The sequence below is a fragment of the Syngnathus typhle genome, linkage group LG3, assembly GCF_033458585.1.
Source record: "Syngnathus typhle isolate RoL2023-S1 ecotype Sweden linkage group LG3, RoL_Styp_1.0, whole genome shotgun sequence".
In the NCBI taxonomy this organism is placed as follows: Eukaryota; Metazoa; Chordata; class Actinopteri; order Syngnathiformes; family Syngnathidae; genus Syngnathus; species Syngnathus typhle.
Genome location: NC_083740.1, coordinates 6,651,451 through 6,667,973, shown reverse-complemented (window position 1 = coordinate 6,667,973; position 16,523 = coordinate 6,651,451). Strand labels below are relative to the sequence as shown.

The following is a 16,523-nucleotide window of genomic DNA, read 5'->3' as shown; positions in this document are numbered from 1 at the left end:
TTCCACACCTCACACTTCCTCACTTCATGTGAGGGTGTGACTCAATGAGAATGCTGTGAATGGTGTTCAGTGGGCGTGGTAAATGGATGATTTTTCTCATAACGTTTAATATGAGTATAATATGACAGGTCTGGTCTGTCACACACACACACACACACACATGCGGACAAAGGGCTGTGTCAAACGTAGTGTATGACGCCATATTGGCAGAGTTCACAGTGACACAAGCGGTAAGAACCGGCCGGGAGTGTCTGTGTCAATTTAACCGTAAGATGCTATGCGAGCCTGACCAACATTTGGCTTGGCTGGAAGCCTGGAAGTTTTTTAAGCGGACAACGTTTAATAATGTGTCAAGTGACATTTTGTAGCAAATTTCAAACGCTTCATTTTATAACACGGAACCTGGCTTTTACATCAGAAATGTGTGTAATGTATTTCTCATCTTTCTCAGAAATGACATGACAACCATTGTGGAGCTTTGAGATGTTGCCAAGTATTTGACATTGGGACCTGTTCTGCTGGATGAGGTAGGGTTTTAAATTAAACTTCATTAGATTCAAATAAATCAAACAATTTAAAGTGCATACCTTTACCGACACCAAAGTCTAGATGAAGTATTTTTTTGTGTAATCAAAACTTAACGTATGTTGTTTGGAAATTATATTAACTTGGAACTTCTAAATGTGAAACATTTTTAAAAAACTGCCAGATTAATATTTTTCAAGTCAATAGAGAGGTAAAAAAAAGTCTAAAACGCTAACATGTAATTTGAAATGACATTTATGGGCTAGTGGAAATTAGCATTGACTTTACGGTAATTATACTTTAAACCGCTAACACATGCGACTTCAACGTACGGTGCGGCAACACATACAAACAAAACATACTCAAAGTATACTCACAGATATGTATTTCACAGGGGACACACTTTTTTTAAATGCCGCCAATGTGTGTTTATGAACGTTGGCCACTTGATTTCTTTCTGCAGTCGTGGCCTCAAGTCAGTATCGTTGTGACTCAATTAACACTCGGCAAAGCAACACTTTGCACCTCTGAGTTGCCCACAGGGCGACAACCCACATGGGCATGCACACAAGCTTGATTCAGACTTTTAGCATGCAACCACACCACCAGCTGAGTGTATGTTGAATATTTTCAGCTTGATGTCAGTGAAGCAAGCCCTATGCACCCTGACAGATGACACAGTCGGACGTGTGTGTCCCTGAGTGCCGGATTTATGGGAGAATGGGCGCTGTCAGGATGGCTTTTTGTAACTAAAGTGCCATGAGGGACACACATTTCAGAGGAAAGTGGCATCGGAGAACAACAGATTAGAAACAACCAACTATCAATAATCATTCTGGATTCAATACACACACACACGCATGCATGAACGTCTGTTTCCACAGTTCTTCTATTGGGTTTTTATTTTGAGCGTCTTGAATATATGAAACACAGTTTGTTTTGTTTCTCTGAAAAAGTCAAGATATTTTTATGAAACTGTATTGCTGATTTAAATGTTCTTACTAAGAGTGCTATATTGCACATTTAAATTGATCGGTTATGGGGGATTTCGTTTCAGTATTATTAGTAGTAGTATTTTTATTATTATTCCTTTTCTTTTCTGAAATTCACACGACTTGCTCCGGAACACTGATCACAATGTGGGCCTGACCAACGTTTGGTTTGGCTGAAGGCCAGGAAGCTTTTAAAACAGACAGGTTTTAATACTGTGTCAAGTTTCCTTTTGCAGCAATTTCAGAACACTGGATTTTACAAGAAGGAATCTGGGTTTTACATTGAAAATGTCACGTGGAACGTGTTCATCACTTTCTCATCTTTCTCTGAGATTAAATGCGAATGATGATGGAGCTTTGACAGTTCCCAAGTGTTTTACATTAGAACCCCGTCTACTGAATGAATTGTATATATTTTTGAAAAGCATAATAATCTATTGCAGTACATAGAATGTGAAATCTGATTGGGGAAAAAAAAATCCAACATCCAAATGTATACAATAGATTTTTGTGAATAATAAATCCATACAATTTAAATGACCAAATATTATAATTTAAGTAATTAGGCAGAGAAGGTCTTGCTGGCTCACCACTATTTCAAACTCTACTTTTATTTATTTATTTATTTATTTATTTTCTCCCCAACGTGACTCTCTTTCCTACTTAATACTACATGTCCATCATGTTTCGACAACTTCTTTTTTTTTTTTCTTTCATATCTGTAGTGTGCCTGTCTACTCCAGTTTCTGGAAAATGTGTCAAGTGACAAATACAATATAGCGCAGATCCTCTGGTACAGTTTCTTAGTCATTTCTCGTGAGAACGTATTGCCACAGTCTTATATCCATCATCAGTTGTCCATCAATAACGCAAAGGAATTTCGGATGCCAGGAAAAAGAACTGTATGTGTGTGTGAGTGTGTGCTGGAAGTCGTTGTCAAGGTGTGTTTCACTTTCTTTCCGTTAAAGTGCTGAAAGACAAGCGAACGTTCGACATGCGACGCCCAAGGTCGAACGATTCGTGCGTTCTCAGCAGATGCGTTCATTGTGTTTTTGTGGCAGATGGCGACAAGGCTACAGTGGGGAAACCGCTACGCTAATGCCACATGACAAGGTTAGATAGAGTTGACCTGTTCTCCACCATTCTCTCCTTTTTCACATCACTTTGTTGCTCTGTGAACTCAGTCGACAGTGTTTGTATTGAGGGGAAAAAACCTTGCGGTGGTGTTTTTCTGTGTCACTTTGAAACGTCGTCATTTAGCCTCAGACGCTTGCGCCAATTGTCGTCAGCGTCGATTCTTTCACCGGGGTGTTTGTTTTTATGGAACGCTACACATTCAAGCAACAGTACGTGATATATTTTCATTTGAAATGAGACAATTAGAGCACAGCGACCAAAGTGGTTAACACTGCTGCCACATGGTATTTTGGGTTGGGATGTGGCTTTCAATCTTGGGTTACAGCTTTTCTTTTTGAAGTTGGCATGTTCTCCCATGTTGGTCTTCTCCGGCGGGTACAATGCTCTGAATTGCCCATAAATGACAATGTGAACATAAGTGGTAGGAATTCTACCAATGAACCCAATACTTTTGGTTGTGTCCAACATTAACATTCCTAACTCTCAAGCAAAAATATTGCCAAAATTAACAATACGAGAATAGACAATTGTTAAAACAATAGACAATAACTCTTATTGTCACACCCTGATATAATGCCTGTTTCTTGGAGAAAAATCGTTTCAAAAAGTCAAAGGTTAAACGAGGTACGCCGAGTTCACACGCCGTCTCCAATGTTTCCAGAAAACGTGTGCCAGATTTCAAACAAACTTAACGGCCTCAGTTAAATGGTTGGCGTTCCGCTGTTCTGCTTACTGCTTTTCGTTTGTGAAATTGTCCAGAGTTTCTGGTCAGTGTGTGCGTGCGTGTGTACGCACTTCACCTTGCTACTGGCGAGACATCAATTTTTCCTGCTGTGAGATCACGCAATTGTACACCCCCCGAAGTACTACCTCCGGGCATCTCTAAGTCGTTTTCCTTTTTTCTGTTTTCTTCTGATGAATTCATGTGGTGCATAAAACCTGACGTCTGACTTTGAGGGGAGGAGGGCAGAAGAAGAACGCAGATACTGTACTATGATAGCTTAAGTTCGTTGGCGGTAGAAAATATTTTAGATTCCAGCGGGAAAACCTCCCAAAATTTGAGGAGTTAACGAAGACGGTGCTATCAATCTCTCTACTATCGCACACTTTTAATATCATTTCTGCATGTTTACTTACAACAGCTGTAGATGTTTTATTCAAGCATGTTTGATTTGGGAGGAGAGATAGCCTTCAGTTTATCTAACCAAAGATTTACTTTGCTGTTCAATTTCACCCTTGATGGGTAGACAGGCAATAGAGAGAATTTTCATGCAAACAATAAGCATACAAAAATGTATACAAAAATAATAGATTTGACTGGATGTACAAACTCATTTCCTTTGCCCTTTCTCTTGTTTCATGGCTTGACTTGGGAATTTCTCACCTGTCAGTACTTCTCTCCACCTCTCCTCTGAGGATCTGCTTTCTCCATCACCCACTGAGGGAATCTGTCAAGGATATTATGAATGTGATAAAGACTTTTTGCTTCCTGCTCCTGCTGGCCTGTAATAAAATCTTTATCTAAACACAGCAGAGTGGTCCGCAGCAGACATGACACAGATCCTTGCCTTGTTCCCTCATTACCATCTCTGGCTTGAAGGCCGTGATGAAACTGCACAGTGTTGTTTGCACAGCAAATGTAGAACAATCTTCTTCTCCATCGAGCCATATTTTAATTGCTGGTACCTTTTCAATAATGGAAAAAAACACAGTGGGCACTGAAATATTTTTATCTCTATATAAGCAGCTAAGCAATTTTATATGTATAGTATCCATGCTGGGAAATTATTTGAGAGGCTTTTAATCTTTAGATTATATAGCATTTTTCTGCATTACCTGCAGTAAATGAGGAATGAATAAACTGGTGCTGGAAATACGCCTTGGTCATTTCCTGACAATATTGTCAAGCCAGCTGTCCCTGTGTCTGTGGTGCGAACTAAAGTGACCACAGATGATAGCTCACTATATAACAAGAACCCTTGAATAGTTAAAAAAAAAATGGGCACACACATGCACCTTTCTTATTCATTCTTCATAATTTTTCCACCCTGCAAAACTAACCGAGGGATAAAAGGTGCCAACAGCCCTAAAACCACAGGCAAATTGCATTTCATAAATCCAATCGTAATATCAATAGCAGCTGATTGGAGGAAGGGAACGGGCTGTTTTCCCAATGACTCCAAAAGCAAAGTAAGTGTAGTAAAATAATGACTCTTTCCATCCATCTAACGGTACCTCAAATTTGATATCACCGAAACCAGACAAATGGGTGGTTTAAAAAAATAAAAATAAAAGAATTGCACTTGGTCTTTTTAATTTATTGTTAATCTGCAAGAGTGCTTTCAAGACACTCCGATTGGGAAAGTAAGCATGCACAACAAGCATATCAGAGCGAAATGTACTTGGCACTAGTGGTGGTTCTTAAAACATTGTTTCATTGCTGGCATATTTTTGCGGGCCCGAACATACGTCACTGTTGATGCAAAGGCTGGAATGGAATGGTATGTGTGTGTGTGCATGGGCGTGCATGATTAATGGGACAAGTCTTGAGCAGTTTCAAGTCATCTCTAAACACACATCTATATTTATTTGAACATGCACATGCTTTCTTTGATTTGTGGGAACTTTGATAGAACGTCTATTGACTTCATATGTCTTTCTCCTTCTGCCTGCTGTTGTTATTCCACATTCTTTCTTTCATTCTCTCTCTTCCTCTCTGGGCTGCAGTCGTCTTTCCATGTTTAGCCTGAAACGCATTAAAGAAATGAGCCCTAACTTGATTTCTCCAAACTGCAAGCTGCAGGGCAACTCACCCCTTTTATCTTGATTTCACTTTCTCTTCAATTTCATCCATCTTTTCCCAGGTACTCCACTTTCCTCCCACATATCCCCAATGGAAAAATCTAAAGTCTTTAATTTACATAACATACATGATATGTTGAGTCCAGATAAGTTTCCCACGAGCGTAAGTGTTAACTGTTTTTTTGTTTCCCACATATGTGGTCGACCGACAACCAGTTCAGGAAAAATAAAGAAAATTGTTGGATGTGAAATAAATAAATAAATAAATAAATAAATAAATAAATAAATAAATAAATAAATAAATAAATAAATAAATAAATAAATAAATAAATAAATAAATAAATAAATAAATAAATAAATAAATAAATAAATAAATAAATAAATAAATGCAGACTCTCATGCTGAGTTGAAACCCAATCATATTTTAAATACTGAACATACAACTGACATGCAAACGACAATATATTTCAATTTACTGATGACAAAATAAGAAAATAAGATAAGAAAAAAGATTTTAAAATTCAATAAACGTACATACTCCCACACACATTTCCCATCAGTTCACAGAGCAGTCCACATATCTTAATCCCAGGATGTTTGTGAGACAAAGCAAAGTTGCCCTCCACGCTGCAAAAAGCACTCTGGCTGCCTTTCACATCGTGAACAGTTGGAGAAAGACAGAGTTGCACTTGCACACAGTTTAGGGGAGCAAAAGGCATGAGCCCTCTTGAGTTTATTTTCTTTGCCCCAACTACAAGCCTGATTGAAATGTTAATACAGCAGAGAGCGCTGCCGTTGCCTGCTCTCCATGCAGATAAAATGTGCTGCCCGGAGAGCGCAGGAACGACAAAAAGAGCAGAAAAGAGAGAGTGAGTGTGAAGAAGTGGGACAAAGAGGCTGGAATGTGGGAACAAGCAGTAAAAACACGGGAGGCCTACACCCCGTGTAATCGCCAGAGTAATCCTTGTAAAATAACCCTGTGGAGGTGTGTTTGCTGTTTAGAACTAGGAAAATACAAGCGTAGACATCACTTTCCTATTTCTTGAATCGTTGCAATGCTTTGGTGTTGATATTTGTTTGTCACGTGACGCTGATTAGATGTGGTTGAATTTCATCGTTTTAGAAGTTGTACAATCTATTATCCCACTGTGTATTTAGAAGCAAGGAGTAGATGAAGAATTGGTGCCATGCACAGCAGCAATGCTCGAGATTATTTATTTATTTATTTATTTATTTATTTATTTATTTATTTATTTATTTATTTATTTATTTATTTATTTATTTATTTATTTATTTATTTATTTATTTATTTATTTATTTATTTATTTATGTTTTATTATAAATTTGTTTTATTATTTATTATAAATTTGTTTTACCGTTTTTTTCCGTGTATAGTGCGCAAAATTTAACGAATTTGCCATGCATAGCAGCTATGCTCGAGATTATTTATTTATTTATTTATGTTTTATTATTTATTATAAATTTGTTTTACCGTTTTTTTCCGTGTATAGTGCGCAAAATTTAACGAATTTATTGTCCTAAAATCTGGGGTGCGCATTATACATGGGTACAAAAAATTTAATTTATTTTTTTTTTTTAAATTTTTTATTTTTTTTTTTATAGAAAACAAAACCAACAACAGGACTGACCGACAAAGTCGTGGAACAAAAAGACAGGGTGACATTACCAAAGACAGGAACAGAAAGCAAACAGACATCATGACAGTAACACATGCAATGATCCGACGGTGAGCGAGGGGCTGCCAGGACTTAAATACAAAACACGTTACATCGATTGAGGTGACACAGGAAGAGAGGGGCGACGCGAACAGAAACTATGGCAACCTAGACACATAGCAAAACTGGGGACGAGACGTGACAAATGTCCCTCGAAATGAAACTTGAAATCACCAAGTTTTGGTTTCCAAGGGTGTTTTTATGCCTCTTCAACGTCTCTCCCATACAGAGCCGCCTTTTTCACGTCCGCACGCCTCTTTCCCGTGCGCGCACGGAGCGCGGTGGGGCGTTTATGGGCAGTCGGAGAAATCAACGCCAACAAAAAAAATTACATCCAGCCTAGTTAAGACCATACCAAAGACTATAAAAATGGGACCCATTGCCTCCCTGCGTGTGTGACGATCATTGGGACGTATAAAAAAAAAAAAAAAAAAAAAAGAAAAAGAAAAATTCATAAAAAAAAATTCATAAAAATTGGGTGCGTATTATACATGGGTACAGGCTTTTTTCCAGCATCAGCATGCCATTTTTAGGGTGCGTATTATACATGGGGGCGCACTATACACGGAAAAAAACGGTATTATTTATTTTGATAAGGACAATGCACATTAATGAATATCAGTATAAAAACAAATGTAAATATGCTGGATTCTAGTTACAAAGCTAGTTTTCGTCTGTCGTCCCCAAGCAGGCCAATACATAAAGAAAATATAACATGCAATATAAGTAACCCAAGGGAAATGTAAGGAGTCTAGTGGTCACATGACTGGTTTGTTTTCAGCCATAGTTTGAGTTCAGTTCTAAAGCCGATCAGTGTAGGGCTCAACCGGATATGCAAAGGAACCAAAGGGGGTAACTTTGAACCTGCCACAGCCGAATTCTACAAATTTTATCACGCAAACATTTTCCTTCCGCTCATAAGTCATCTTCAACAAATTGTACGTTTAATACACTCTGCTACGGCAGTGTTCGTTGTAATAGTGTTCCCCGCTTGCTCTTTCGGAGGACCATCAAGGGTAAAATCCTGCACTGCAGCATTAATAGGATGAATGTAATCTCCGTGAACCTCAGTGGATTGGTAATCAAGTCGTATCGAAGTAACACGCTTTCATGAGATTTGCAGCGCTGCATTAACATCCAAATTCCAACCTTGATCAATGTTCGTCTTGTTCACTCTCCATGCCGATGATGCTTGTGCCGATGTTGTCGACCTTGCAATGTATTCCTATACAAAGCATACGCACGCTCATATAGGATGCAGGCCGATCCTTCCAATGTGAACACAAACAAACATCTTGATTGGGGTATTAATCATGCATGAATGCCCGCGTGCATACACAATCATGTGCCACGCCTCTGGGTTGTTAAGCAAATTAATTAGGCCAATGTTCAATAGGCTCTTAGCTTTAATGAATAGAGCTATAGAAATGAAGGAGGGACAGCAGGACAGAGCTGGGAGGAACGTAGGGCAGACGGAGAAAAATGGACACGGCTCTTTATCAATCCTTCTGGCCCTGCTTCAGAAGTTAATGAAGCGTCTTGGCTGACCAACACTCACTAATTTATTTATTTTTTATTATAATTTAGTGACTTTTATTGGTCTTGGGATAGTCCCCGCTGGGGAAGCTCTTACGCATCAAACGAAGGATATAAATTTGTATTTATGAGATGGAAAAGAATTGTTTAAGTCATGGCTAGCCATCCTGCTGAGGGTTTTTCACGACACCATCCATCATGAGGTCAAGGCATCTCATATGAAGTGAAAATTGTTGACTCTTTGTTCACTGTTCAGCTGGCACACTTGTGAATAACTTGAGGCAAAATGTAATACTATGATGTTTGGACGGTCCCTTCTTCAGTAGCACGGTGCCAGAAAGTTCAGGGGGTGAAGAACAACCAAACCCTAATGATAAATGTTTCAAAAGATTAAATGAGGGAACTAATCTTTCCGTTCTCAATGGATCAGCAGGCAGGCACTGTAGGACTTTCCCACATGGTAGTAAATTCCATTTCCTGGTCTATGGTCTTGATCATGTTTTGGTCTTTGTCTGCTTCATTGAAGCATTTGTAAACATCTGATTTGAGGTTTTGTGTCATGTATGCCAAAGAAACAGTTTGACAAATATTAGTCTTGTCAATTTCAAGCTAATTTAAAAAAAAATAATAATAATAGGAGGATTTTGCCAAAGCTGTTTGATGGAAAAGGATGATTTTGCGATCATTTATTCATCATTTGTGATCATTTTTTGAACATAATTATCTGCTCAAATGACATTTTCAAAGAATTGATGGAAACTTCAAAACATTCTTACAAGCTGGAGAGAACTTGGATGACGCAAATATGGGTTTGTTGTGGAAAACCATCAATATGTGGATGGTTATGGGGAATGTTGTGACTGTTTGATTCAAAATATCACATTCAGGTTTTTTTTTTTTTTAACATCGCTATTAAGCATTTATTTTAAATGACAAACACATTTTCATAAGACTGCAACAATATTCGTCATTTTTTGTATACGCTCTTCTCCCTCATTGCTTTCCCTTTAAATTTACCAAATACATTTTATCAGGAAAAACAAGGCCCCTTTATGGTGACGTGCGTATGTGCGCGTATTTGTGTGTCTCTTCGTCTGAAAATGCAGACGTGTGGGACATGACCTTTTTGTGTGTACAAGCATGAGATTCAATGTCGATGTGGCAAGCGGATGCATATGCTGCTTTGTTTGAATATGTTCTGAAGCGTGCGGTTGTGTGTTTGCATGTGTGTGTGTGTGTGTGTGTGTGTCTGTGAGAGATGTCAGACCAACGTGTAGTTCACATTAGTGGTGTTTGATGTCTCCATCTGAGTCCTCCATCCTCCTACTGTTTGATCTGCACCAATCTGCTCCCCATCATTGTGCCTTTGTTCATGCTCAAAGACACTTTCCCTTTCCGTCATGTTCTACGACGCCCTGTTCACCCGCTCACTGTCACTTGTTCTGCACGTGTCTGCAGGTTTCAATATCTTTGTTCCATCGGCGGATGTGTCAGAAGAAAATGCACAAAAGTTCTTTTACATCTGTGTTGCTGTCCTTTTGGCCTGGGCCATCACCCCCTCCCTTTCCCCTTTTCTGGAATTTCTTTTAACTAAAGTCAAGGGAAAACATGACTTTCAGACTGAACCTTTTTTTTTTTTTTTTTTTATGATCCTGATTGGATTTACAAGAAACACGCTGTTGGGACTGAGCAAAAATCTGGACGTGCATTTTTATCTCCTGTTTTTGGAGTTGCAGCATCTTGTACTGTTTTATTCAAAGCAGCCATCAGTTACAGCTGTCAGTCTGCGTGCATAAAACACAACATGTGGAATTTAATCCAATGAAATTCAATACAAGAGCTGCATACAGAAAATAATGTTGACTTCTGATTGATGCTGTCAAAGTGGTATTCTTTTAAAAACGGAGGAAGGTGATTCAAATATTTCATTGCCTTATCTTTGTACTTGCAGTTCTCATGTTGGATCTCATTCATTAATAATGAAGTGTCTGGTGATTCGAACTTCTATTACGTTCAGGAGCAATTTGGGATTTTATTATCCTGTGTCAGCTCATCCAAGCCACAAATTTATGATAGACCCTGATGAGGTCATTCTTGCATATTGTTCCACCTTTATGACAAAAGTTAAAAAGGAAGGCAAAACTTTCGTGTGTGTCTCGTGTCTGATTTGTGAAAAAAAAAGAAAAGAAATGAAACTACTGATGCAGTGTTAGGAAAAGAATGCAATGACTTGGTACATGACATTTTTTGGGGGGATGAATTTATTTCATTTTGTCAGGTTGGTACAGTAAATAAAAATTTTAAAAAATGAAAACGATCCAGATATATTTTTTTAGTCAACTATACTGTGCATATACATATCTAGATCCAGATTATTATATTTTGCGCTACCACTTGACGAAATAAAATGGAATATATTCAACACACCATTTTTTTCCAGTCAACAATTAACATTTGTGAGACTGAACAGCTTCTGTTAGCCAGGAATTTAGTGATGGATCTGTTGTCATGGTAACACATGTGGCTCACTGTGTTACTTGTTTTAAGGGCTAATCAACTGTGGAATTTGTTACTGGTGGTCCCATGGAGATCTTTTTAGGAAAAAGTCAGCAATTAAGAAACCAATTAACTAAAAAGCTGGTGGCTCATGTTGGACAAAAGACAATTGCAGCCAGCCAGCAGCAGGGGGTGTACATGCTTGTGCTCTCTCACGCTTTCACTTTCTGTGTCAGACCTCACAGTCTGCTTTGGAATGAAAGGTTAGACAGTAATAATGACAGTGGTGGGCTTGAATGCAGTAGCTTGTCTTGTCGCTGTCAGTCATCGTGCCGCCTCTCTTTTTCACCGCAGAGGACTTGAGCTGATTAGATGGGATGCAATTAGGTCATAGGACGTTGACATAATGGAAATTTGTGTAGTTGTCCCATGTGCTCACGGTTCTTGTGGGAGTGAAAAGAAGCTTGTTAAACTTTATTAGGGCGAGCAGACTTGTAGGGTCCACAACACGCTGGGGCCGGAGAGAGAGCCGGGCTACAAACACGATAAGAAGTTTCTCTGCCATGCCTTGATGCACTTCTGGAGGGTGTCTTCGGAGACGCACTGCATGGCTGTCGTCATAGCCATTTTAAAATCTTCAGAGTAGCTTCCATTGATCTGCCAAAGTCTTTCCAAATCAACATTACGAACATAGAAACAGCACTGACGGCTATGCGTGTGTTTGTTTCAAAATAAATGATTAGTTAACAATTTACTACCAAACCCGGTATATATACTTATAATGTATATACAGAACATTTTTAAGCAGAAACACACATAAATATAGTGTACATGGGACATGATGGAGACATCATGGATGGATGGAAGAACTAAAGCACTTAAGATGGTATTTTGTGTGCGTCTGCATGTGTGTGTTGCTTTTGGGGGGGGGGGGGCTTGGCTGCAATCCTAGTCGTGTGCGATGGAGAACTCGGTGAATTTCCAAACAAACAATATGGAAACAATTAAGATGGAGAAGCAGACAAAGAATGAAGTTCACCCCCATGCAGGTTGAACACATCAAAATGAAGCATAACAGGGTCCCACAGCAAACTAGCAGCACGTCATTCAAGGTGAATGGAAAAGACGCACAAACATGTGCTACGTCGTCTGTGATGAATGAAAACAGACAAGTCTCATGTCCATGACACGATATTCCCAATTCACAGGAAATGATTATTTCCAGATCAGGGCAAGTGTGCAGAGTGATATCAGTCAGATGCGGAGGAGAGTTTTGCGGACCTCCACATCTTGCTGCTGAGTCATACAACTGGCAAGCAGATATTTGTAAACTCGGATATCCACGCTTGTTCCTAATGGGAACGCAACCTGGACGTTATTTCCTTCTTCAGAACTTGCCGTCCATCCGAGCCAGCGATGGCAATCCGAGGATGTTCAAAATCAAGTCAGTAAAGACTTGACAGGCAGGAAGCTTCCAACTTTTAGCTGTTTTTTGACTTTGCTTTCCATCTTTACCGACAGCCCAATGTCGTTTTCTTCCTGCAGGATGCTGAGCTGGCTCACTCGTAAAACAGTGAGCAGAACCAGACTCGCACATGGAACCTGCACCAACTGATCACATCATAGATAACAGCAGCAAATCCAAAATGCTTTTTATGATTGTTTCTTTTTTGAACTTGAATTACTCTCTTCTGGAGTCGACAGTGTACTCACGGGACAAACCATTAGGTACACTTGCAGAAAATAATAGCACCATTTTTTTTGCTTAGAAGAGACTGCACTGCATAACTGCATTTTTATTTTTTCAATATCAATTTCCCAAGAACTATGGCAACCCAAAAAAGTAACCAAAATGACAGAACTGTAAAACAGGAAATAATTGACAGAATTGGGCTAAAGTGTTTGATACATCGCAGCCAAGTAGACTTCTCGGAGAGCAGGGATCCATCCATTTCCATTCTTATCATCTTCACAAAGATAGCTGTCACACTCTCACAACTTGCACACACACACACACCATAGTGAAGCCCATTTTGATGTTTGTTTGTGTTGTCATGGTAATGTGTGTGTCTTTCCTGCCTCAGTAAAAAGAAAAGTGTAGGTGGCACCGTTTTCCCTCCGTTTAATCTTCTCACTTATCTGTCTCTTCATGTTTATCCTCTCGTTTTATCTCACCAGCTCCTTTATTTTCCTTTCAGCCTTTCTTTTATCCCAGAGATGGTCTCAAGGGAAACGCTCACAGTCTCACCTTCTCTCATGCTGCAGTAGCCACACAGAGACTAAAAATATTGGGCTTTCTTTCTTCTATGGGGGATTGGGGTGGGGGTGGGGGGGGGGGCTTTCCAACTGCGCATGCCCTCATCATATTTCACAGAGGTCACATCATACACTCGCAGCAGGAACTTCATTTCCCATCGTCCACTTCACGCTGAGCCAAGTCCATCTCAGCCAGGTATGATGTTTGACACGTGAGAAAGGGACTAGTTGAGACATAATGGATGCTGTCAGCGCTCCTAAGTCGAGAAGCAGGGATGCGAGATGCGTTTGGCCAACTCTAAGGGGCTTTCCTGACTTTAGTCTCCACTCTATTATTTGTTAGGGAAACATGTGGTCTGAGTTTGTTTTGGAAAAAGAAATGAAGGACAAGGTCACACAGTAGTTGTTCACACAGACATGCACATATTTTTATGCATGCAAATGTGCGTATCATTTAGATGAATGTAAACATTGCGTATTAAGTACAGGATCTCTGAAATGAGACTTTTCCCAAATGTTTCATCACTTTGATTCCTCATACTGGTTATCTTTCTCTCGTTGAATTTCTGTTCTTTTTCAGCTCCATCCACCCGTCACTTTCTTCCCACACTTGTTTTTCTCAGTTGGCCCAAGTAGAGACAAGGAAAACCCCGCGAACGTGTGGTTGCTGATGACAGGGATTGTGCATGCATGGAATTTCATCCAAAAACATTATAATGCACCCAGTTGATTTTTTTATGAAGTGCTGTTGTCTTGGGATTTCCACCTTCACTGATTCAGCTGGTTAGAAAAAAAGAAGGAAGAAAAAGTAAAGCTTTGCTGCGCCACTGTATGGCAGCACTTTACCTTCATGATCTTTTATTTTACATTTGGAGCTTTGCCTAAAAGGCCGAGGAGCATTTATTGTTGTGCAAGCAGTGCGCTAAAAGTGGCACGCTGAAACTGATTTCATCATCCTGTGACTTAAAGGCGGTCAGCTCTGAACTTGAGAGATGAGATAAGTAAGACTCGAGAGTGAAGGAAATCTTAGAGGTTGCATTAAGATGACTCACTCCAGTCCCACGAGATTATAGAGAGGAGAGGAAAACATCCTGAAATGTTAAAATGCAAAAAAAATAAAAAAATAACCCTATCGGATATAATATCAGAGCATAAAACCTTACCCTAGGAATTAATTTCCTCCTGGGAGAGGGGCTGTTTTGCGAATGACTTTTGAGTTCATTATTTCTTTTGATCATGATATTACTAGCAATCTATTTTTTTTAAATCAACTTCATTAACAGTTCTAAAAAGAGCTATTGACATCACTTCTTCCATGCAAAAGGCTTATTGATTATTAAAAGAGACCTCCCAGGCAGTAGATATTAATTGGGAACGTTAACTGGTGATACTCAATGACCACTTGAACTCATGTAGTGTTTTAATTAGCTGTCCAATTCATTTATCTTATTTTCAAAATTCAATATGTTGTGCATTCTGTGTGTGTGTGTGTGTGTGTGTGTGTGTGTGCGTGTGTCTGCGTGTGCGTGCGTGTGCGTGTGTGTGCGTGTGTGTGTGTGTGTGTGTGTGTGTGTGTGTGTGCATGTGGTTTAAATTCCCTCCAGTAATATTAAGTTAGTTGATGCCATATTTCTTTTGTGACTGCATGCAAGACTTTCTGTAATGTGAAGCTATTGAAGTGTGTGAGCATGTGTGTGTGTGTGTGTGTGTGTGAGTGTGTGCATCAAACAGGAGATCCAGAAAGGTAAATGTCAGTGTTTGATACAAAGCTTCCCACCATGTAACTTCCGCTTCAGTCAGTAACTCCACTGCAAACCACACACACACGCATACACACACACACGCATACACACACACACACACACATTAAAGGACACATGACAAATACTCACACTCCAGCTCGTATTCAACAAAGTTTCGCCCATGTGTTTGCGTAACCCTTTGCATCCAATCTTAACGAGACGAGAGGCGCGCCAACCACATCATGGCTGTAACACAACCCAAAAGGTCAACTGGCCGTGCCACGATAAATCGTGTCATACTGATTTTGTGGCCATTTTGTTTTTGTGCAGCAACAAAGAACGAACACATTTTATGCAAAAAAAAATCTTACATGACACTGTACAATGAAAGCATATTGTTTAAATGAAACTCAAATTCCAAGACTAAATGATCTTGGAGAGAATATATTATTAGCTCATTTATTTTTACATAGTAACAGTATGAATGTTTTTTTTATTTAATCAGTTGCTGTGTGTCTACAGAGTAAGCTCTATTCTCATTTCTTTGTTTACAATGATATTGCAAAGTTGTTTTTGCCCCCATCATAATTTCCCTCCTGCTGTTCAGACCTCAATTAACCCCAAAACTTGACAGCAGAGCGACAAAGCAGGCATCCTACTGAAGGGACAGGAAGGATAACCGGAGTGATTGGATGACTCCAAGAGGGGCAATAAGGAGATGATAGGCGACCTTCTCTTATTCTGACCCCCCCCGAGAGGCGCTTGGGGGCAGATGGAGGAACAGAATTCAGTAGTTGGATTTGGACAATGGCGTACTGAGCCAGCTTTACAATTGCTTCACAAAAACATGAAGTGGACGGTGGGTGAAAGCCACTAGCCTGGAGGCGTGCTAAAATATCACATCAATGAAGAGAGGGAGCTCCTTTGGGGACATTTGACCAAAAAAAAAAAAAGTAGAAAATGTGTGCCACAGCCATTTGCTTGCGTGTGAACATGACCTCTTAGGTGGCAGCGACAAGGAGGAAGTTGGTGAGGAAAACAGGTGGAAGCGGGAATGAAGACATTTGCTGCTCTAAGAGTGCTTTTGTTCCATCTGTCTTTTCTCATAATGTTGACAGAGGGACGCTAATGAACTTTTAGCCCATTAGCTTGCTGGCATTGACTTTAATATATTGCAATTGTGCATGCTCAAGGACACATAGACAAAAGGAACAAAAGTATTTGGACACTTGATCGTTATACAGGATAGTAATATTAGAAGACAAGTTATGAAGTAACTGAATTTTGTTCTGCACAGAAAA

At 39.5% G+C, this 16,523-nt stretch overlaps 1 protein-coding gene across 4 annotated transcripts in view; it reads left to right on the top strand.

Moving 5' to 3' along the window:
- Nucleotides 1–405: 405 nt before the first annotated feature.
- slit2 (slit homolog 2 (Drosophila)) overlaps nucleotides 406–16,523 on the top strand; it is an 83,288-nt gene continuing 67,170 nt past the window's right edge. For 2 of the 4 annotated variants that reach the window (XM_061274751.1, XM_061274750.1), the window contains exon 1: nucleotides 407–527. The gene's annotated coding sequence lies outside the window, so the exon portion shown is untranslated. Of the gene's footprint in view, nucleotides 528–16,523 lie in introns of all 4 variants that reach the window. The other 2 variants (XM_061274753.1, XM_061274752.1) reach the window with 2 other exon arrangements.